We start from the raw sequence: 5,658 nt of genomic DNA on the forward strand, positions 1-5,658 counted from the left end.
CCTTAATTAAAATGGATGCTTCTTTCAAGGCATTTACAAAATAAGTCACAAGCCATTCTTCTTTTAACATTAATTAATTGCAACAAACCAAGACAACTTTAATATTACCTAAGTATTAACTAAGTAACAGAATAATATCCTGGTTCCACAGTCTCCTGGCCTAATTATCCACATGCCATTATGAGAAATTAAAGGATCCTGACATACAGGAATATACTAGTAACAGATGTCAAGACTGAATACTTAATTCTGAAATTCTAGGCCAAATAACTCATTCTTATACTTGCATCTTACCATAATAACCTCAGATGTTCCTGCATCAATCTATTGTTTAACAGATTTGATATTTATGCTTAGAAAACTTATGATTATAGAAATTTGCCGTGAAAGAACAGGGAAATAACTAAATTAAGGGAACAGTGCTTCCCTAGATTCATGTCAATTCAAGGCAGATGTTCTATAATGACTAACTACCAGGCTTAAAGTCTGCCAGGTGTCATAGTGGGGAAATTGAGTCAGAAGAATCCTACCTCAGCCGTGCAGAAAAGTTGTTCTTTTGACTTTCCCATGAGAACACCATCTTGCAGCTCATAGATGCAGTTCACAAGCCCCTCACAGGTTGCTGACATCATGGGTCAGTAACTCACTCAGTTCCTTGTTAACCATACCTGGAGTTAGATTCAGAATAATAGTTCATTAATAGTCCCCAAGGTCTTGGATAGCAAATTCCCCTCTTCAGGGTTTCAAGTGTGACTATAATTTCACATTAATTGGGGAACATCTCCAAAGTGAGCTCTAAGTAGTTTGCATAACTTCCTACACATGTTCTGGTTCCTAGTAACATCTTGAGTAAAACAAAATTTCCATTAAAATCATAAGTTGCTACTCTAAATAGATTTGCCTCTCTGTTTCTCAAACTTATTTATCCCTCTCTAACCATACTTAATCTGAAAGAATGAGACACTTTCAGGACTTGAATCTTATATATATGATAAGTTCAAACAGTAATTTTAACTCTTACTAGGTCCTGGAATGAATTCAGATCAAAACAGTAAGATCTTTCCTATTCACAGCTTATTATAGAAATTTAGATGATTTAGTATTAATCACTAGTCTTAGATCTCTGATGCTGCTTCCACTGAGACTGTTTCTCTAAAAGCACCCATTTAAGTCCAATCCAAGGACACAACAAATCCAGGAATGAAACTATAAATTCATTGTAGGTTTGGACATAATTTTCATCAATAACAAATTATTACTGCAACAAATTAGCTTGCAAATAGAAATTTAGTAGGCCCTCTAAAAGAATCATATCAAAGATTTCATCAAAGCATTTCTTCATGAAAGTATTTTCCCTTTCTTTTTTTTAATTTTCTTTTTTAAATTAATTATTTTTTTTTAGTTTTCAAAATTCACTTCCACAAGATTTTGAGTTCCAAATTTTCTCCCCATCTCATCTCTCCCCCCACCCCAAGATGGCATGCATTTTGAATACCCCTTCTCCTAATTTGCCCTCCCTTCTATCTTTCCCCCCCTTCTCTTATCCCCTTCCCCTTCAATTTTCCTGTAGGGTAGGATAGATTTCTATACTCCATTTCCTATATATCTTATTTCCCAGTTGCATGTGAAAACAATTTTTTTAACTTTTCTTTTTAAAACTTTGGGTTTCAAATTTTCTCCCATCCTCCCTCCCCACCCACCCTCATTGAGAGTGCAAGTGACTCAATACAGGTTATACATGTGCAGTCATGCAAAACACTTCCATAGTAGTCATGTTGTGAAAAACTAAGTGTATTTTCCTTCATCCTATCCTGCCCCCCCCATTTATTCTATTCTCTCTTTTGACCCTGTCCCTCCTTACAAGTGTTTGCTTCTGATATTTTCCCTTTCTTAAAAATTTCCTAATTGCCACAAAATTCCTAGTTACCTAAATTCTGTGGTCAAAAAGATGTCTGTAATGAGTCACTCATTCAGTAAGAGTTCCATAACACAAAACTCCTGCACAAGGTTGATAAGAATTATGAGATTTTATAAAGTCTCTTTTTTTTGCATAATTACCAAGTTTCTTTTTACGAGAGAAATTGCTTTTCTAACAACATAGCTGATACAGTTGCTTACCAGATTACATCATATAAGAAAATTCAGAAATATGTAAGCAGTATATTTAAAACTTGAAACAGAACCAATTAATTACTGTCAGAAAAAAAACAAAAAACAAAACCCTTTCTTTCTGAACCCCTCCACCTGGGACCATTCCCACCCCCAAAAGACTGGTTTTTCTTTATTATCTATACCCAGTCTCTCAATTCGTTGTTAACCTAATGGAAGTCTAGCCCTCCTTTGTCTATTACTGATCTGATAGCCTCAGGCCACATCCCTCAGCCCTCCTACATACAAGATCCATCCTGGCTGATGGCAGCCTAGACTTCCCACTAGTCCCTGACTTGAGTGCCACAAATGCTCAGACTCCTTAAGAGCCTGGCCCACACAGCCTACCCCCCAACAAACCCAGTCTTTGGCCTAAAGAAGGCCTGGTTTGAAATTTTTTTTCTCTCATTTGTAATTTCTAATTGAGGCCCTGATATTTGGGAGAATACATCATTAATTCCAAAATTCCATTAATTGCAACTTATTGATAAGTTGTTCACAATAAAATATGTTTGTAGCACAGGGCATATATTATAAAATTATTTCCACAATAGTAATAAACTTTGAAACAACCCATTATCAATTTAGATGAATGTACTTCTAAGTCACTTTGTACAGAAAATCATTCATCTCATAATTAATATTTTGAAACTATAACTTTAAACCACCATATATTTTTATAATAGTCAAGATTTCAAAAGGAAAATCTGCTATCACAATAAATATCAATATTATTATTACTTGCTTATAACCAAATATACCTCACTAGATATTTAACAGTTTTCAAATTATCTCATTTTTATCACATCCTTTTAAAAGACCCATTCCAGGTCAAGAATTACTTTAACACCATTTCTACCTCACAATGGTCCCTCAAATTTTACAATCTAAGAGTTTTACAAATACAATACAATTTAGAAATACAGTAATAACACAAACAATAAACTTCAGATAATATCAGTTACATCTCCAGATTATCAACATAACATTAAACTTCTGAATTTATAACCACTAAAAACATTTTTGCTTTAAATCTAATGTTCTTGGCCCTTTAAAAGGAAATATTCTCCACAAATTTATATATTCCCTTAAAAAGACACGTGGCGATAATTCCTGCTCTAAATAATTATCTCCCCTTTTCTTTCTTACTTCCTTAAGGGAGCATTCAGTAATTTTAATCAATATTAACCAGGCATAATCAGTTTTCCCCCCTTAGGCAGAAAGCCTCTAGAGTTCCAATAATTAATTGAGTGACCCAGGAAAATATTTTAAGATTTTATGTAACAATCTCCAATCACAATAACTAATATCTTTACCATAGCCAAAATTTATGCAAGGTCAGATTTAATAAAGCCCTCATACAGGTTCATCCTGAGAGGTGGATGGCCTTTTTATAACTCCATTGGTTGTTAAATCAAGCTATAGAATTTTCATTTTCAATTTTTCTACCCAAAGCAGAATTAAACTTCCTCACATTTTTAAAACCCCTTGAATCTGGCAAAGTCCCAGAACAAACATCCAAGGATGGGGAACTTAGAGCACATGAGCTCACCTCAAAACACCCTACCTCCACCCAAATCTCAAACTACATATATAATTTTTCTATGTCTTTCTTTTTCAAACACATTACCTCAGCTACCTCCAATTTCCTTTCCATTCCAAAATTTAAAAAAAAAAATTACACTCACCAGAGCTGGGCTGCTTTCCTTTGCCCTGTTCTGAAATCTGAAGGGAGATAAGAATTGCAGATCCAGAGAACTGTATTCCCTCTCCCTTTCTCCACAATTAGCTTTTATAATGTTAATTATGCATTTTAAATAAATCACTGAAATCCTAAAGTGATCACATTAAAAGACAGAAAAACCCTTATTTTTGCAATTTTAAACACATTGCCTTGATATCAGATATATGACGGGGAGGGGTCCATGACAGTAATTTAAACTCTTAACTTTGGACTTGATTAAACCTGAATTCAAATTCTCAGCCCCTTTCCTCTCTCGGCCCTAGCCATCTTGGGCAGCATTCTCCAAATCCTTATCAGTACCTCCCTGCTCTTTAATTATGGTCTCCATCTCCCTCTGAAAGCCTAAGATGGGAGTTCTTTTCCACTGTTCTTTCTCTAATTATAGACCTTAGAAGTTACTCAGAAGTTTTTCTGGCAAACATAAAATATTTACATACAGACAGACAGCTTTGATAGACAACATGTGCACAATTCTAATTGTAACCTTGACTGGTCAAAAGAAACTCATTTTGTCCCAGGGTCCCCTTTGCCCTTCTGTTCACTCCGCTGGTTCCTCTCCCTGGACTCCTTCACTTCCTCCGAGGGTCCCTCTTTCTCTTGAGGGACTGGTCTATCAGGAGCAGAAGGGGGGGAATGGTAGGGTGGAGGGAGAGCAGTTAATGGATCCCACGGTTTTTCCTCCCTTTATCCCTTCACTAGGAAAAGTTGCTAACATCCTCCCCAATGGACTGTTTTGGGGAATATCTGGAGGATTCTCCACACCCTCCCTAGGCCCCTTCTTTCTTAGAGCTCTTATTTTCCCATCTTAGGAATTTCCTCCAAAGGTCCTTTTTTTTTTTCCCAAAGGACTGGTCCCACCTGAGATGAACACCAGATCAATGAGGTAATATTTTAGCCATTATTTTTTCTTACCTCTGTCAACATATCGACTTAAGATGATCTCAGCCGTAATTAATTTTATTTTCTGAGTGCCCATTTGCCCACTTCCTGGATCACCATGTACCACCCAGACAGGAGCATTGGAGGAAGAGAAGAAGGAGGAGGAAAAGTAGAAGGCTGTGGGTCTTGTTCATCACAGTCCTTCATCCTCAGATATTGTGAAGGAACCATGTTTTGTGGTTTGGCTCCTGGAGGTCCTAGATCATAAGGTGGAAGGGATGTTAGAAATCATCTTTTCCAACACCCTCCTGCTACAGATGAGGAAACTGAGGCCCCTAAAAGTTAATTGTCTCCCCCAAGGTCACACAATAAGGGATGAAGCTGACTTTGGAAAGCCATGACCTTCCACTGTAATGCTCTTCCTGAGCAGGCACATTGTCTTCCTTTAATTCTCTCCATCTGCTTCCCTGGAACAAAAGTAGGAGACCAAAGTAACTGGGGTCTTAATTATGGGAAAGAGGTTTGTTAGTAATGATAGTGTCTGTCTTTATGGCTCCAGCTTGAAGAAGAGTTGAAGACATGGATTGAACTGTGGTGGATGGGCAGAAATTCATAGAGTATGTGATGTAGCAGTGGGAGATGCATCGTTTGGAGAAAGAGAAAGCAAAGTAGAAAAGAGCAAGTCTGAATAAAGAAAAGGAAGGAGAATATAGCTGTTTGGGGGTGAGATTGATGGGGTGCTTGGGTACTTGTACTGGAACCCCAATACTATGACCATGTTTCTCCCTAGCCTCAGAAACACTATCCCTGGCAATTTCTCCCCAGCCCAAGGACACTGTGCCTAGCAATTACTCATGAGTGGGCCCCAGCAAGACCCTTATCTCTCT

The sequence above is a fragment of the Vombatus ursinus genome, unplaced genomic scaffold (assembly GCF_900497805.2).
Source record: "Vombatus ursinus unplaced genomic scaffold, bare-nosed wombat genome assembly UNPS02014371.1, whole genome shotgun sequence".
Lineage (NCBI taxonomy): Eukaryota > Metazoa > Chordata > Mammalia > Diprotodontia > Vombatidae > Vombatus > Vombatus ursinus.